Source organism: Stenella coeruleoalba, assembly GCF_951394435.1.
Source record: "Stenella coeruleoalba genome assembly, chromosome: 12".
NCBI lineage: Eukaryota > Metazoa > Chordata > Mammalia > Artiodactyla > Delphinidae > Stenella > Stenella coeruleoalba.
This window is the reverse complement of record NC_137158.1, coordinates 85,428,125-85,446,878: the sequence shown is the minus strand read 5'-3', so window position 1 is coordinate 85,446,878 and position 18,754 is coordinate 85,428,125. Positions and strand designations below refer to the sequence as shown.

Below are 18,754 nucleotides of genomic sequence, written 5' to 3'. Positions count from 1 at the left end.
TACACCATTAAAAAAAATTAGAGAAGTTTTCTTGAATGATAGTTTAAAAATAGCTTTCCTATTTTATTTTTTTATATCTTTGTGCATATCAGTTATACAAACGTTGGGTCTCCTCGAACTGAGGGTAAATCATCAGATCCATTACATCTGTAACCTGCCTCATGATCAAGCTGGCTTTGATTGTTGATACAAAAATCTTGCATGTCCTTCAGGCCTCAAGTAGCCTAAATAGTAAGATATTCGGCAGGGCTGTTTTTCAGGAACTCGGAGTCAGCTGTGTCCAGTTCCGAGCTGGAGCCTGTTAAGAAGGATTGGGACCACCGACCCTGTAACTGGACATGCGTGAGTGTCCTCTCAGTGACCTCTTGACGTCAGAGGGCCGAAACTCCACGCTCAGAAAATACTGACACCTGAGGCTGGTGAGGAAGCGTGTAGCTTAGCTGCGCCTGCGCAGAACAGTTAGCTCGCCTTTCTCGTATTCCCAGCCGCCTCTCCCCACGCGCCGCCGCCTCGGCTTTATCTGATAAGTAGCTCCAGCCCCAGCCCCTGCCTTTGGTGAGGCAGCTTTGAGATTTGTGCTCCCAGCTCCTCGCGGGGCTGCCTCGTGGGTAAACACCGTCTCCGCTTCAAACCTTGGCGGCTCGGCGTTTGACTTGAGCGTCCGGCAAAGGAACCTGGTTCGGTAACATCTTTTGCTTATATTTAGTTTATCATTTTTTTTCTAGTTCCTTTCATCAGTTTTCTTTTTCTTTGCTCATTTCTATGAACTCTGTCCCTTATTCTTTTTTTTTTTCCTTGCGGTACGCGGGCCTCTCACTGTCGTGGCCTCTCCCGTTGCGGAGCACAGGCTCCGGACGCCCAGGCTCAGCGGCCATGGCTCACGGGCCCAGCCGCTCCGCGGCATGTGGGATCTTCCCGGACCGGGACACGAGCCCGCGTCCCCTGCGTCGGCAGGCGGACTCTCAACCACTGCACCACCAGGGAAGCCCTGTCCCTTATTCTTATTTCCATGATATTCATTCTCCCTTGTGTACGCTGCAATATGAAACGATTTTGCATGTTTTTCCAAAATTTTCTGACTTCCATTCATCTCTGAATTTAAAAAAAATTTAGTTTGTGACGTTCTTTCAGAGTTGCAATTGCTTTATAGGGATGTTTTTCTCTTAAAATTCATTTTCAAAGATTGTATGCCAATTATCCTCTGCTTTGTGGATTCTTTCTTTTGCTGTTAATTTTGTCCTGCTGAGAAGCTTTCATTTTCTTTTTTTCTTACAGTATCTTTCTATGAATGTAGAAGTTTTACCTTTATAATTCATTTTCATGTGAGTTGAATTTTATTGAACAAGCTCTTAACAGAAGAAGTCAAATCAGCTAAAGGACTACTTCTCTTGGTTGCTCAGTTAAAGGGCTATTTTGTCTGTTGCTAGAATGACAGGCAGTTTCTTTAAGCCAGAGACCTCTGTTCTCCATGGATTTTTCCAGAACTTTTCCATTTTTCTCCCCTGGTACTCAGTCCTGCCCTGTTCATTCTTGTGTTTCCACTAACCCTCTGGGAACACCCACTTCTTTCTTGGCACCCATAGTGGCTATTGATTATACTGTATTGATTATATTGATTATACTGATTTCTGTGGGGGTTTTTTTCCCCAAAAAACTTACTGATGTTTTGGAGTTTACAGGTTTCCTCCGTCTTACAGTTTTACTGAAAGGTGTATATTATTAGTGTTTTCACACATTTTCCTTGTTGCTCTGTGTGGTTTTAGGAGGAGGAATATGAAGATATGGTTGCCTCCATACTCCTACTAGAACCCACTCAGTCATTTGGCCTTTCTTACTGATACTTTGTAGTATAAACTTCCAAGGTTATCCTTGTCACTCCATTCCTGCTTTAGCTACATCATACATACTTTGATATATGGTACTTATACTATCATTCACTTCAGAATATGTTCTAACTTTCATTATGATACCTTATTTGACCCATGCTGTTGGTCATGTATTTCTGAGTTTTCAAGCATATGAGGAATTTCTGGTTATATTTTTGATCTTGATTTCTAGGTTAATTGTACTGTAGACAGAGAGCAGAGTCTAGTTAATCTTTTGAAGACTTGCTTTGGTACAATATACAGTTAGTGATGTGTATTTAGGAGTTATTGGATACAATGTTCTAAGTAAAGACAATAGGTCAATATTTTTAGTCATAATTATTTAAATAGTCTACCTTCTTTCTATATCCCCACTTTTGTGTACCTGCTTTACTGATTAATGAGACTACACTAAAATCCAGTCTGAATGTGGCTTGGCTTAATTCTCTTTATAGTTCTGATCATTTTTAAATTTATCTGCTTCAAATTATTTAATTATGAAATATTTTTTGTTTTTTTTGTTTGTTTGTTTGTTTTGTTGTTTGTTTTGTTCTCTGACCCTGGGCTTTGGTTTTCTAGCTGCACATTTGGAATATTCTCGGTACTTGCTGATTTCAGACTCCCATTGCTGACACTACTTTGGTTTTTTTTTTTTTAACATCTTTATTGGGGTATAATTGCTTTACAATGGTGTGTTAGTTTCTGCTTTATAACAAAGTGAATCAGTTATACATATACATATGTCCATATATCTCTTCCCTCTTACGTCTCCCTCCCTCCCCCCCTCCCTATCCCACCCCTCCAGGCAGTCACAAAGCACCAAGCCGATCTCCCTGTGCTATGCGGCTGCTTCCCACTAGCTATCTACCTTACGTTTGTTAGTGTATATATGTCCATGCCTCTCTCTCGCTTTGTCGCAGCTCACCCTTCCCCCTCCCCATATCCTCAAGTCCATTCTCTAGTAGGTCTGTGTCTTTATTTCTGTCTTACCCCTAGGTTCTTCATGACTTTTTTTTCTTAAATTCCATATATATGTGTTAGCATACGGTATTTGTCTTTCTCTTTCTGACTTACTTCACTCTGTATGACAGACTCTAGGTCTATCCACCTCATTACAAATAGCTCAATTTCGTTTCTTTTTATGGCTGAGTAATATTCCATTGTATATATGTGCCACATCTTCTTTATCCATTCATCCGATGATGGGCACTTAGGTTGTTTCCATCTCCGGGCTATTGTAAATAGAGCTGCAATGAACATTTTGGTACATGACTCTTTTTGAATTATGGTTTTCTCAGGGTATATGCCCAGTAGTGGGATTGCTGGGTCATATGGTAGTTCTATTTGTAGTTTTTTAAGGAACCTCCATACTGTTCTCCATAGTGGCTGTACCAATTCACATTCCCACCAGCAGTGCAAGAGTGTTCCCTTTTCTCCACACCCTCTCCAGCATTTATTGTTTCTAGATTTTTTGATGATGGCCATTCTGACTGGTGTGAGCTGATATCTCATTGTAGTTTTGATTTGCATTTCTCTAATGATTAATGATGTTGAGCATTCTTTCATGTGTTTGTTGGCAGTCTGTATATCTTCTTTGGAGAAATGTCTATTTAGGTCTTCTGCCCATTTTTGGATTGGGTTGTTTGTTTTTTTGATATTGAGCTGCATGAGCTGCTTGTAAATTTTGAAGATTAATCCTTTGTCAGTTACTTCATTTGCAAATAGTTTCTCCCATTCTGAGGGTTGTCTTTTGGTCTTGCTTATGGTTTCCTTTGCTGTGCAAAAGCTTTGAAGTTTCATTAGGTCCCATTTGTTTATTTTTGTTTTTATTTCCATTTCTCTAGGAGGTGGGTCAAAAAGGATCTTGCTGTGATTTATGTCATAGAGTGTTCTGCCTATGTTTTCCTCTAAGAGTTTGATAGTTTCTGGCCTTACATTTAGGTCTTTAATCCATTTTGAGCTTATTTTTGTGTATGGTGTTAGGGAGTGATCTAATCTCATACTTTTACATGTACCTGTTCAGTTTTCCCAGCACCACTTATTGAAGAGGCTGTCCTTTCTCCACTGTACATTCCTGCCTCCTTTATCAAAGATAAGGTGACCATATGTGTGTGGGTTTATCTCTGGACTTTCTATCCTGTTCCATTGATCTATCTCTCTGTTTTTGGGCCCGTACCATACTGTCTTGATTATTGTAGCTTTGTAGTATAGTCTGAAGTCAAGGAGCCTAATTCCTCCAGCTCCGTTTTTCGTTCTCAAGATTGCTTTGGCTATTCGGGGTCTTTTGTGTTTCCACAAATTGTGAAATTTTTTGTTCTAGTTCTGTGAAAAATGCCAGTGGTAGTTTGATAGGGATTGCATTGAATCTGTAGGTTGCTTTGGGTAGTATAGTCATTTTCACAATGTTGATTCTTCCAATTCAAGAACATGGTATATCTCTCCATCTATTTGTATCATCTTTAATTTCTTTCATCAGTGTCTTATAATTTTCTGCATAGGTCTTTTGTCTCCTTAGGTAGGTTTATTCCTAGATATTTTATTCTTTTTGTCGCAATGGTAAATGGGAGTGTTTTCTTGATTTCACTTTCAGATTTTTCATCATTAGTGTATAAGAATGCCAGAGATTTCTGTGAATTAATTTTGTATCCTGCAACTTTACCAAATTCATTGATCAGCTCTAGTAGTTTTCTGGTAGCATCTTTAGGATTCTCTATGTATAGTATCATGTCATCTGTAAACAGTGACAGCTTTACTTCTTCTTTTCCGATTTGGATTCCTTTTATTTCTTTTTCTTCTCTGATTGCTGTGGCTAAAACTTCGAAAACTATTTTGTATAATAGTGGTGAGAGCGGGCAATCTTGTCTTTTTCCTGATCTTAGTGGAAATGGTTTCAGTTTTTCACCATTGAGAATGATGTTGGCTGTGGGTTTGTCATATATAGCCTTTATTATGTTGAGGAAAGTTCCCTCTATGCCTACTTTCTGCAGGGTTTTTACCATAAATGGGTGTTGAATTTTGTCAAAAGCTTTCTCTGCATCTATTGAGATGATCATATGGTTTTTCTCCTTCAGTTTGTTAATATGGTTTATCACATTGATTGATTTGCATATATTGAAGAATCCTCGCATTCCTGGAATAAACCCCACTTGATCATGGTGTATGATCCTTTTAATGTGCTGTAGGATTCTGTTTGCTAGTATTTTGTTGAGGATTTTTGCATCTATGTTCATCAGTGATATTGGCCTGTAGTTTTCTTTCTTTGTGACATCCTTGTCTGGTTTTGGTATCAAGGTGATGGTGGCCTCGTAGAATGTATTTGCTAGTGTTCCTTCCTCTGCTATATTTTGGAAGAGTTTGAGAAGAATAGGTGTTAGCTCTTCTCTAAATGTTTGAAAGAATTCGCCTGTGAAGCCATCTGGTCCTGGGCTTTTGTTTGTTGGGAGACTTTTAATCACAGTTTCAATTTCAGTGCTTGTGATTGGTCTGTTGATATTTTCTATTTCTTCCTGATTCAGTCTTGGCAGGTTGTGCATGTCTTAGAATTTGTCCATTTCTTCCAGGTTGTCCATTTTATTGGCATAGAGTTGCTTGTAGTAATATCTCATGATCTTTGTATTTCTACAGTGTCAGTTGTTACTTCTCCTTTTTCATTTCTAATTCTATTGATTTGAGTATTCTCCCTGTTTTTCTTGATGAGTCTGGCTAATGGTTTATCTATTTTGTTTATCTTCTTAAAGAACCAGCTTTTAGTTTTATTGATCTTTGCTATCATTTCCTTCATTTCTTTTTCATTTATTTCTGATCTGATTTTTATGATTTCTTTCCTTTTGCTAACTTTGGGGCTTTTTTGTTCTTCTTTCTCTAATTGCTTTAGGTGCAAGGTTAGGTTGTTTATTCGAGTTTTTTCCTGTTTCTTAAGGTGGGCTTGTATTGCTATAAACTTCCCTCTTAGGACTGCTTTTGCTGAATCTCATAGGTTTTGGGTCGTCGTGTCTCCATTGTCATTTGTTTCTAGGTATTTTTTGATTTCCTCTTTGATTTCTTCAGTGATCACTTCGTTATTAAGTAGTGTTTTGTTTAGCCTCCATTTGTTTGTATTTTTTACAGATCTTTTCCTGTAATTGATATCTAGTCTCATAGTGTTGTGGTCGGAAAAGATACTTGATACAGTTTCAATTTTCTTAAATTTACCAAGGCTTGATTTGTGACCCAAGATATACTCTATCCTGGAGAATGTTCCATGAGCACTTGAGAAAAATGTGTATTCTGTTGTTTTTGGATGGAATGTCCTATAAATATCAATTAAGTCCATCTTGTTTAATATATCATTTAAAGCTTGTGCTTCCTTATTTATTTTCGTTTTGGATGATCTGTCCATTGGTGAGAGTGGGCTGTTAAAGTCCCCTACTATGAATGTGTTACTGTCAATTTCCCCTTTTATGGCTGTTAGTATTTGCCTTATGTATTGAGGTGCTCCTATGTTGGGTACAATTGTTATATCTTCTTCTTGGATCGATCCCTTGATCATTATGTAGTGTCCTTCTTTGTCTCTTCTAATAGTCTTTATTTTAAAGTCTATTTTGTCTGATATGAGAATTGCTACTCCAGCTTTCTTTTGGTTTCCATTTGCATGGAATATCTTTTTCCATCCCCTTACTTTCAGTCTGTATGTGTCTCTAGGTCTGAAGTGGGTCTCTTGCAGACAGCATATATATGAGTCTTGTTTTTGTATCCATTCAGCCAATCTGTGTCTTTTGGTGGGAGCATTTAGTCCGTTTACATTTAAGGTAATTATCGATATGTATATTCCTATTCCCACTTTCTTAATTGTTTTGGGTTCGTTACTGTAGGTCATTTCCTTCTTTTGTGTTTCTTGCCTAGAGAAGTTCCTTTAGCATTTGTTGTAAAGCTGGTTTGGTGGTGCTGAACTCTCTCAGCTTTTGCTTGTCTGTAAAGGTTTTAATTTCTCCATCAAATCTGAATGAGATCCTTGCTGGGTAGAGTAATCTTGGTTGCAGGTTTTTCTCCTTCATCACTTTAAATATGTCCTGCCACTCCCTTCTGGCTTGCAGAGTTTCTGCTGAAAGATCAGCTGTTAACCTTATGGGGATTCCCTTGTGTGTTATGTGTTGTTTTTCCCTTGCTGCTTTTAATATGTTTTCTTTGTATTTAATCCTTGATAGTTTGATTAATATGTGTCTTGGCGTATTTCTCCTTGGATTTATCCTGTATGGGACTCTCTGTGCTTCCTGGACTTGATTAACTATTTCCTTTACCATATTAGGGAAGTTTTCAACTGTAATCTCTTCAAATATTTTCTCAGTCCCTTTCTTTTTCTCTTCTTCTTCTGGAACCCCTATAATTTGAATGTTGGTGTGTTTAATGTTGTCCCAGAGGTCTCTGAGACTGTCCTCAGTTCTTTTCATTCTTTTTTCTTTATTCTGCTCTGCAGTAGTTATTTCCACTAGTTTATCTTCCAGGTCACTTATCCGTTCTTTTGCCTCAGTTATTCTGCTATTGATCCCATGTAGAGTATTTTTCATTTCATTTATTGTGTTGTTCATCATTGTTTGTTTCATTTTTAGTTCTTCTAGGTCCTTGGTAAATGTTTCTTGCATTTTGTCTATTGTATTTGCAAGATTTTGGTTCATCTTTACTATCAATTATTCTGAATTCTTTTCAGGTAGACTGCCTATTTCCTCTTCATTTGTTAGGTCTGGTGGGTTTTTATCTTGCTCCTTCGTCTGCTGTGTGGTTTTCTGTCTTCTCATTTTGCTTATCTTACTGTGTTCGGGGTCTCCTTTTTGCAGGCTGCAGGTTCATAGTTCACGTTGTTTTTGGTGTCTGTCCCCAGTGGCTAAGGTTGGTTCAGTGGGTTTTGTAGGCTTCCTGGTGGAGGGGACTAGTGCCTGTGTTCTGGTGTATGAGGCTGGATCTTGTCTTTCTGGTGGGCAGGTCCACGTCTGGTGGTGTGTTTTGGGGTGTCTGTGGCCTTATTATGATTTTAGGCAGCCTCTCTGCTAATGGGTGGGGTTGTGTTCCTGTTTTGCTACTTGTTTGGCATAGGGTGTCCAGCACTGTAGCTTGTTGGTCGTTGAGTGAAGCTGGGTGCTGGTGCTGAGATGGAGATCTCTGGGAGATTTTTGCTGTTTGATATTATGTGGAGCTGGGAGGTCTCTTGTTGACCAGTGTCCTGAACTTGGCTCTCCCACCTCAGAGGCACAGCACTGACTCCTGGCTGCAGCACCAAGAGCCTTTCATCCACCCAGCTCAGAATAAAAGGGAGGAAAAAGTAGAGAGAAAGAATTAGTAGAAGTAGGAAGAAAGAAAGAAAGGAAGGAAGGAAGGAAGCAAGAAAGAAAGAAGGAAAGAAGGAAAGAAAGAAAGAAAGGGAGGGAGGGATGATGGGAGGAAGGAAGGAAGGAAGGAGGGAAGGAAGGAAAAAGGAAAGAAAGAAAGAAGATAAAGTAAAATATAATAAAGTTATTAAATTAAAAATATTATTAAGGAAAAAAATTTAAAAACAACGGACAGAACCTTAGGACAAATGGTGGAAGCAAAGCTATACAGACAAAATCTCACATAGAAGCATACACATACACACAAAAAGAGGAAAAGGGGAAAAAATCATAAATCTTGCTCTCCAAGTCCACCTCCTCAATTTGGGATGATTCGTTGTCTATTCATGTATTCCACAGATGCAGGTACATCACGTTGTTTGTGGAGCTTTAATCCGCTGCTCCTGAGGCTGCTGGGAGAGATCTCCCTTTCTCTTCTTTGTTCTCACAGCTCCCGGGGTTCAGCTTTGGATTTGGCCCCGCCTCTGCATGTAGGTCGCCTGAGGGCCTCTGTTCCTCGCTCAGACAGGACGGGGTTAAAGGAGCTGCTGATTCGGGGGCTCTGGCTCACTGAGGCCGGGGGGAGGGAGGGGTGTGGATGCGGGGCGAGCCTGCGGCGGCAGAGGCCAGCGTGACGTTGCACCAGCCCAGCCTGAGGCTCGCCGTGCGTTCTCCCTGGGAAGTTGTGCCTGGATCCCAGGACCCTGGCAGTGGTGGCCTGCACAGGCTCCCCGGAAGGGGGTTGTGGATAGTGACCTGTGCTTGCACACAGGCTTCTTGGTGGTGGCGGCAGCAGCCTTAGCATCTTCTGCCCGTCTCTGGGGTCCACGGTTTTAGCCGCGGCTTGCACCCATCTCTGGAGCTCCTTTAAGCAGCGCTCTTAATCCCCTCTCCTCGCGCACCAGGAAACAAAGAGGGAAGACAAAGTCTCTTGCCTCTTCGGCAGCTCTAGACCTTTTCCCGGACTCCCTCCCAGCCAGCCGTGGTGCACTAACCCCCTGCAGACTGTGTTCATGCCGCCAACCCCAGTCCTCTCCCTGCGCTCCGACCAAATCCCGAGCCTCAGCTCGCAGCCCCGCCCACCCCGGCGGGTGAGTAGACGAGCCTCTCGGGCTGGTGAGTGCTGGTCGGCACCGATCCTCTGTACGGGAATCTCTCCGCTTTGTCCTCCGCACCCCTGTGGCTGCGGTCTCTCCGCGGCTCCGAAGCTTCCCCCTCCGCCACCTGCAGTCTCTGCCCACGAAGGGGCTTCCTAGTGTGTGGAAACCTTTCCTCTTTCACAGCTCCCTCCCACTGGTGCAGGTCCCGTCCCTATCCTTTTGTCTCTGCTTTTTCTTTTTTTCTTTTGCCCTACCCAGGTACGTGGGGAGTTTCTTGCCTTTTGGGAGGTCTGAGGTCTTCTGCCAGCTTTCAGTAGGTGTTCTGTAGGAGTTGTTCCACGTGTAGATGTATTTCTGGTGTGTCTGTGGGGAGGAAGGTGATGTCCACATCTTATTCTTCCGCCATCTTCCCCTCAACCCCCCGACAAATGTCTTATAATTATCTCTAATGTATCTTTTTTCTTAGGTTGATTTTGTCTTATATAGAAACGCCTGCTTTCTTTTGCCTGGAATTTTGCTCGTATATATTTTTTTCCATCCTCTAACTTTCAGTCTCTTTGTCTCCTATACTTTGGATATGTCTGTTGTAAACAACATGTAGCTAGATTTTTTTAAAAATCCAGTATAATAATCTTCTGTGTTTCCACTGGAGCTTTTAGTTCATTTATAATTTGTTACAACTGTTAAGTTTACATTTATATCTTCTTTCTTATTTTGTAGCTTTTACTTTTCCTGACTTTTTATTTTACTCTTTTTTTTTTTTGGTCTTATTTGTATGGATTATTTTTCTGCCCATGTTTTTCCTCCACAGAATGGAAGTTAAATACTTTGTAACTCTTCTTAGTGGTTGCCCCATCATGTGCTGTAATGTCTGCAGAAACAAACACCAATCTTTTCTGAAGAAACCCTGTTCTCCTGCTCTAACAGAGACAGGACTGTGCCCAGCACTCTTCCTTTTAATCTCATGCTAGGATTGCCCTCCCACACCCCATGCCTTGAATGTATATGTGGCCACGTGACTTGCTTTGGCTAAGAAGAGGTGCAGGAGGTCATATGTGGTTAAGAAGCAATGAGTGATTCTCTTTATTCTTTTCCACCTGCTGTTATGAATATGGAAAGATGTGTCAACATGGAAACTCATTTCCCCTGGGTCCTTGAGGGCTTGTGATTGAGCACGTACTGACCTGCATGTGGCTAAGTGGTGTAAGGGAAAATAAAGCTTTATTGTATTCTGTCACTGACATTTGAGGACTGCTTGTTACTGTAGGAAAACCCAGCCTAACCTGAATGATTCAATATTTTTTGAACATTTTTACTAAAGTCCAGTTGATGTATAATATTGCATAGGTTACAGGTGTATAACATAGTGATTCACAATTTTTAAAGGTTATATTCCATTTATAGTTATTATAAAATATTTGCTATATTCCCTGTGTTGTACTATATATCCTTGTTGCTTATCTATTTTAAACATGGTAGTCTGTACCTATTAATCCCCTATCTCTATCTTGCCCCTCCTCCTTCCCTTTTCTTGTTATATTCACTAGTCTTATTTTTTTAGATTCCACATATAAGGGATATCATACAGTATTTGTCTTTTTTTATCTGACTTAATTTACTTAGCATAATACCCTCCAAGTCCATCTATGTTGTTACAAATGGCAAAAATTAATTCTTTTTTATGGCTGAATAGTATTCCTCTGTGTGTGTGTGTGTGTGTGTGTGTGTGTGTGTGTGTGTATACATACACATACCATATCTTCTCTATGTATTCATCTGCTGATGAACACTTAGGCTGCTTCCATATCTCAGCCATTGTAAATAATGCTGTGATGTTAGGGTGCATGTATCTTTTTGAATTAGTGTTTTTGTTTTTTTCGTATACATACACAGGAGTGGAGTTGCTGGGTCATATGGTAGAAGTTTTTGAGAAACCTCCGTACTGTTTTCCATAGTGGCTGTACCAATTTACATTCCTACCAACAGTGTATGAGGGTTTCCTTTTCTCCACACCCTTGCCAACATTCATTTTTTGTGGTCTTTTTGATGATAGCCATTCCAACAGGTGTGAGGTGACGTCTTATTGTGGTTTTAATTTGTATTTCTCTAATTAACAATGATGAGCATCTTTTCATATTCCTGTTGGCCACCTGTATGTCTGCTTTGGAAAAATGTCTACTCAGGTCTTCTATCCATTTTGTAATTGGGTTGTTTGCTTTTTTTACTGTTGAGTTTAATGAGCTGTATATATATTTTGGATATTAACCCCTTATCAATCATATGATTTGCAAGTATTTCCTCCCATTCAGTAGGTTGTCTTTTTGTTTTGTCAGTGGTTTCCCTTGCTGGGCAAAAGCTTTTAAGTTTAAATAGGTCCCATTTGTTTACTTTTGCTTTTATTTCCTTTGCTTTAGGAGAAAGAAAAATTGCTATGATTTATGTCAAAAAGTGTTCTGCCTGTTTTCTTCTAGTTTTATGGTGTCCAGCCTTACATTTAGGTCTTTAATCCATTTTTGAGTTTACTTTTGTATATGGTATTAGAGAATGTTCTAATTTCATTCTGTTGCATGTAGCTGTCCAGTTTTCCTAGCACTGCTTATTGAAGACACTGTAATTTCTCCATTGTATATTCTTGCCTCCTTTGTCATAGATTAATTGACCGTAAGTGCATGAGTTTATTTCTGGGCTCTCATTCTGTTCCATTGATCTATGTATCTGGTTTTGTGCCAATACCATGCTGTTTTAATTATGATAGCTTTGTAGTATAGTCTGAAGTCTGGGAGGGTTATACCTCCAGATTTGTTCTTTTTTCTCTGGATTGTTTTGGCAATCCAGGATCTTTTGTGGTTCCATATAAGTTTTAGTATTATCTGTTCTAGTTCTATGAAAAACACCTTTGGTATTTTGATAGGGACTGCTTTGAATCTGTAGATTGCCTTGGATAGTATGGTCATTTAAACAAGATTAATTCTTCCAATCCATGAACACAATATATATTTCCATCTCTCTGTGTCATCTTTAATTTCTTTCATCAGTGTCTTATAATTTTCTAAGTATAGGTATTTTACCTCCTGAGGAAGGTTTATTCCTAGGTATTTTAATCTTTCTGATTGCTTCCTTAATTTATCTTTCTGATAGCTTGTTAGTGTAGAGAAATGCAACAGATTTCTGTATATTAATTTTGTATACTGCAACTTTACCAAATTCATTGAGTTCTTGTAATATTTTGGTGACATCTTCAGAATTTTCTATGAATAGTATCATGTAATCTGCATAACAGTTTTACCTCTTCCTTACCAATTTGGATTCTTTTTCTTTTCCTTGTCTGATTGCTGTGGCTGGACCTCAATACCACATTGAATAAAAGTGGTGAGAGTGGACATCCTTTTCTTGTTTCTGATCTTAGTGGAAAAGCTTTCAGCTTTTCACCATTGAGTATGATGATAGCTGTGGGCTTGTCATGTATGACCTTTATTATGTTGATGTATGTTCCCTCTATGTTCACATTCTGGAAAGATTTGATCTTAAATAGATGTTGAATTTTGTGAAAAAATTTTTTCTGCATCTATTGAGATGATCATATGGTTTTTATTCTTCAGTTTGTGAGTGTGGTGTATCACATTGATTTTTGCAGATATTGAAAAATCCTTGCATCCCTAGGACAAACCCACTTGATCATGGTGTATGATCCTTTTGATGTATTGTTGGATTCAGTTTGCATATTTTATTGAGGATTTTTGCATCTATGTTCATCAGTGATATTGGCCTGTAGTTTTCTTTTCTGTGACTTCTTTGTCTAGTTTTAATATCAGGGTGGTGCTGGTGTTATAGAATGAGTTTGGAAGTGTTCCTTCCCCTGCAATTTTTTTTATGAAATTGCTTGAGAAAGACAGGTGTAATGTCTTCTCTAAATGTTTGGTAGAATTCAGTGTGAAGCCATCTCTTCCTGGACTTTTGTTTTGAGTTTATTACTGATTCAATTTCATTACTGGTAATTGGTCTGTTCATATTTTCTATTTATTCCTTGTTCAGAATTGGGAGAGCATACATTTCTAGGAATTTGTCCCTTCTTCTAGGTCATCTATTTTATTGGCTGGCATATAGGTGTTTATAGTAGTCTCTTATGATTCTTTGCATTTCTGTGGTGTCAGCTGTAACTTCCCTTTTTTCATTTCTGATTTTATTGATTTGGGCCCTCTCTTTTTTCCTGATGAGTCTGGCTAAATGTTTATCAATTTTGTTGATCTCTTCAAAGAGCCAGCTCTTAGTTTCATTGATCTTTTCTATTATTTTAATCATTTATTTCTGCTCTGATCTTTGATATCTGTTCTAAGTTTGGGTTTTGTTTATTCTTTTTCTAACTCCTGTTAGGTATAAGGTTAGGTTGTTTATTTGAGATTTTTCTTGTTTCCTATGGTAAGCTTGTATCACTATATACTGCCCTCTTAGAACTGCTTTTGCTGTTTCCACGGTAGATTTTGGATCATTGTGTTTCTGTTTTCATTTGTGTCCAGGTATTATTTGATATCCTCTTCGAGTTCTTCAGTGATCTATTGATTGTTTAGTAGCACATTGTTTAGCCTCCACATGTTTGTGTTTTTTGCAGGTTTTTTTGGTAGTTGATACCTAGTCTTGTAGTGTTGTGATCAGGAAAGATGTTTGATATGATTTCAGTTTTCCTAAATTTACTGAGGCTTGTTTTGTGGCCTAGCATGTGATCCTGGAGAATGTTCTATGTGAACTTGAATGTGTATTCTGCTGCTCTTGGGTGGAGTGTTTTATATATGTATTTATATTATATGTATTTATATATTATATTTATATAAATATAACATAAAAATGATAAATATAATAAATATAAACATAATATAAATATATATTTATATTATATAATATTATTATTGCTCCTCCCCTTCTTGGGATCAGATAGCAGCTGCCCAGACCTGCTGGGCCAGGGACTGACACAGGCTCCACCTTCTCATTCAAGCTGCATGTGGAGAGGATTAGGTCACTGCTGAACCATGGTACCTCCTGCCTCAAACCCCAGCAAACCGGGGGAGGCTGACCCCAGACTCACGCAGTGCCTCCAGCAGCCGTGCAGACACAGCATCCTTGGCCACCTCATGCCCATCCTGCCCATTGGAGGCCAGCACAACCCAGATGAGGCCACTGAAGGGCACCAGGTGCTCAGGGATCGCCACCTGGTACCAGAATATATTATATATATATAATATATATATTTATATATATATATGTGTATATATGTTATACCTACATGTAATATATTTATGTATTACATATAACATGTGTATGTAATATATTTATATTATATATCTATATATTATATCTACTGAGTCCATCTGATCTGTCATTTAAGGCCAGTGTTTCCTTATTGATTTTTTCTTTTTTTTCTGTCTGGATGATCTGTCCATTGATGTAAGTAGGACATTAAAATCCCCTACTGTTATTGTGTTACTGTTAATTTTTTCCCTTTATGTCTGTTAATATTTGCTTTATGTATTTAGGTACTCCTATGTTGGGTGCATATATATTTACAATTGTTATATCTTCTTGGATTGATCCCTTTTTCACTATGTAATGCCATTTTTTGTCTCTTGTTACAGTCTTTATTTTAGTCTGTTTTGTCTGATATAAGTATTTTTGCCCTGGCTTTCTTTTGATTTCCATTTGCATGGCATACCTTTTTCCATGCTCTCACTTTCATTCTGTGTGTGTCTTAAATGAGTCTCTTGTAGTCAGCATATATATAGGTCTTGTTTTTGTATCCATTCAGCTACTCTGTCTTTTAGGTGGAGCATTTAGTCCATTTGCTTTAAAGTAATTATTGATATGTATGTTCTTATTGCCATTTTGTGAATTGTTTGGGGGTTATTTTGTAGGTCTTTTTATTCCCTTCTGTTGTTCTCTTCTTTTGGGATTTGATGACTATCTTTAGTGTTGTTTGGATTCCTTTTTATTTTGTGTATGTGTATCTTCTATAGATTTTTGGTTTGTCATTACTATGAGGTTTATGTACAACAAACTATATATATGCTTGATAGCTTTAAGTTGTTGATTTCTTAATTTCAAATGCATTTTAACAACCTGCATTGGTACTCTTCTCCCCTCACAATTACTGTTTTTGATATCATGTATCCTTAACTGCTTATTTTGGATATTTTACTACTTTTGTCTTAACCTTCCTATTAGCTTTGTTTGTGGATCATTTCCTATCCTTGAATGTCTGTTTCTTTTTCGAGATTAGGGAAGTTTTCCGCCGTTATGTCTTTAATTATGTTCTCAGCGCATTTCTCTCTCTTCTCTTTCTGGGATCCCTATACTGTGAATATTAGTGCTCTTGATTTTGTCCCAGGGGGTCTCTTAAACTTTCCTGATTTCTTTTTCTTTCTTTTTTTCTGTTCAGCATCAGTGGTTTCTTCTACTCTGTCTTCCAGCTTGCTGATCCATTCCTCTGTATCATTTAGTCTACTGTTGATCCCTTCTAGTGTATTTTTCATTTCAGTTATTGTATTCTTCATCTCTGTTTGGTTGTCCTTTATATTTTTTAACTCTTTATTTAGAAAATTCTAACTTCTCACTCTGTGCATCCATTCTTTTCCTGAGTTCTTTGATCATCTTTATGGTCACTACCCTGGACTTTTTCTTGGGTAGATTGCCTCTCTCCACTTCACTTAGTTCTTCTTCTGGGGTTTTATCTTGTTCCTTTATTTAGAATATGTTCCACTGTCATCTCATTTTGCCTAACTTGCTGTTTTATGTATCTGGTAGGTTGGTTATGTTTCCCAAACTTGAAGAAGTGGCCTTTCATAGGAGACATCCTATGTATACCAGCGGTGTGCTCCCCTCTCATCACCAGAGCTATTATGCTCTAGGGGTTCCCCCTGTGACGGCTGTGTGAGTCTTTCTGTTGCTGCAGACTGCCTACGTGGGCAGTCTTGTTGGCTTGATTGGCCTCTGGTCCGTTTGGTTGCCAAGTCCTGCCTAGTGTGGAGGCTGTTGGCTGCTGGTTGGGGGGACTAGATCATGAGGCAGCTGACTGCAGAACCCTGGGGGGCCCTGGAGCTAGTGCTGGGTTACTGGTGGGTAGAGTCAGGGTCCAAGAGACCCCTGAGCTGTTTCCTGCCCACTGGTGGGTAAAGAGAGGTCCTTAGATCTGGGTTTAGGACCCAGGGATCCCAGAGCAGGTGTCAGAGCACCCAGGGATTCTGAGCCTGGTACCTGCCCACTGGTGGGTGAAACTGGGTCCTGGGTTCTCTGGCTGGAGGGCCATGGGTATCTTGGGTCTAGTGCCTGCATGGTGTGTGTGGCGAAGTCCTGGGTCCTCTGGCGGGTAGGGCTATGCCCAGAGGTAGCTGTGGGCTCAGGGGGTCTTAAGGCAACCTGTCCGCTGGTGGGTGGGGCTGTGTCCATGCCCAGTTAGTTGCTTGGCATGAGGAGTCCCAGCACTGGTGCCTGCAGGCTTTTGGGCAAGGGTAGCCTTGGGTCCTGGGACTAATAAGCTAGAGGGAAGATTCCAAAATGGCACTTGCCACCACCACTGTCCACGTGGTGGAAGGAGCTCCAAGAAATGGTTGCTTCCATTGTCTAAGTCCCCAGGGTGAGCTGAAGTTGCCTCCTGCCTCTCCAAGAAACTCTTCAGGATCAGCAGGTATGTCTAACCCAAGCTCCTATCAGATTACTGCATCTGCCCTGGGTTTCAGAGCATGTGAGATTTTGTGTGAGCCCTTTAAGTGAGGAGTCTCTTATTTCCACTAGCCCTCTGAGACTCCCAAAAGTAAGCCCCACTGGCCTGGGGGATATGGGATTTGACTGTATTGTGACCCCACCCCTCCTACTCATCTCACCATGGTTCCCTCTTTATATCTTTAGTTGTAGAAGAGTTTTTTCTGGTAGGTTCCAGTCTTTTTCATCAATGGTGATTCTGCAGACATTTGTGATTTTGGTGCGCTAGTGAGAGGAGGTGAGCTCAGGGGCTTTCTACCTTAGCATCTTGCACCTGCCCTGAATGATCCAATATTTTAACTCCATTTACCCCTTTCTAATGTATATACTATTGATGGACATTTAATTTTATATTGTTTTTGATAAACCTCAAAATATTATTTTATACAAAGTTTAGACTTATGCACATATTTATGACTTGTGATCTTTACTTCTATTTGCATGTCAGATATTTCATCAAGGATCACTTTTCTTCTGCCTAAAATACATCTTTTAGAATTCCCTTTAGCATAGGTCTGCTGGCAAACTCTTACTTTCGGTTAGTCTGAAAATATATTTTGCACTTATTCTTGAAATATTTTCACTAAGTATGAAATTTAGAAAGTCTAGATGTGGATTTCTTTTTATTCATTAATCTTATTGAATTTATGATTTGGTGTTTTTCATTAGATCTGGAAACTTCTCATAGTTTCTTCACTTATTGGCCTTGCCTAGTGATCTCCCTTTCCTTCTAGAACCCTGAGTACATGTATATTGGAAATCACTCTGTCTTTCATATTTTTCAGTATCTCATTCACATTGTCTGTGCTACATCTGGTTATTTTCTTAATTTTCTTTTCAAATGTATCTAATCTCCTTTCAAACCTAAGCATTAGGATTTCACTTTCAATTATTATATTTTTCACTTATAGGCATTCTATTTGTCTCTTATATGTCCTTGGTTGTTCTAATAAGTTTCTTATTTTTCACACATATTTCCAACTTTGTCTTTTATTTTCTTCAATGTATTAGACATAGAAATTTTGTAGTCTGTTCCTGGTACCTCTCATACCTTTAAGTCTTTGTGACTCTATTTCTGCTGCATCTGTATCTGTATTTATATCCTTACACACATATATGAGTTTTCACTGCTGGTGCCTTATTTCCTTGTTTGCTTATTCATTCATTTTTCTTGGAATTGTATTTGTTGGAAAAGTCTGAGGCCTGCGGTGAAGGAATATTTTTCCAGAGAAGATTTATGCTTTGTTTCTGGAAGGTTTAAACCAGATCTTTGGCTTGAGATGGTTTTTAGTCCATCAAGGAGGCTTGAATTCAGGCTGCAAGTTGGTGTGAAGACACCTTGTGGTTAAACTTCTCAGGGACAGCCTGCTTTTCTCTTCCTCCACCAGGCAGACTCAGAGCTGTAAGTGGGCACTTCTCCGTATGGTCCTTTGTATGTCTGTGTGGGCAAGTCCTTTCTAATATACCCTTGTACTAAGGAGTCCCAGCTGTTTGGGGTGCGGGCTCCTACTGGACTCCCCACCTTGGGCTGGCACCAAGTCTTGCATACTGTACTGCATACCTCACAAAATAATGAAATTGAGACACAGGTTTCCTGGCCTAGCAAATATACCCTTAGCAAGAGCCAGTCTCCATGCTCCAGTTACTTCTCTAGGTTCATGCCATCATCTAAACTTTGACTAGAGGATTCCTGACTTTCTTGCTACTT

The 18,754-nt window shown here is 39.3% G+C and overlaps 1 long non-coding RNA gene across 3 annotated transcripts in view; it reads left to right on the top strand.

The window, feature by feature from the left end:
* Window positions 1–490: 490 nt before the first annotated feature.
* LOC307195197 overlaps window positions 491–18,754 on the top strand; it is a 34,554-nt gene continuing 16,290 nt past the window's right edge. For 2 of the 3 annotated variants that reach the window (XR_013830746.1, XR_013830747.1), the window contains exon 1: window positions 491–682. This is a non-coding gene — a long non-coding RNA (uncharacterized lncRNA). The remainder of the gene's footprint in view (window positions 683–18,754) is intronic. The other variant, XR_013830745.1, reaches the window with a different exon arrangement.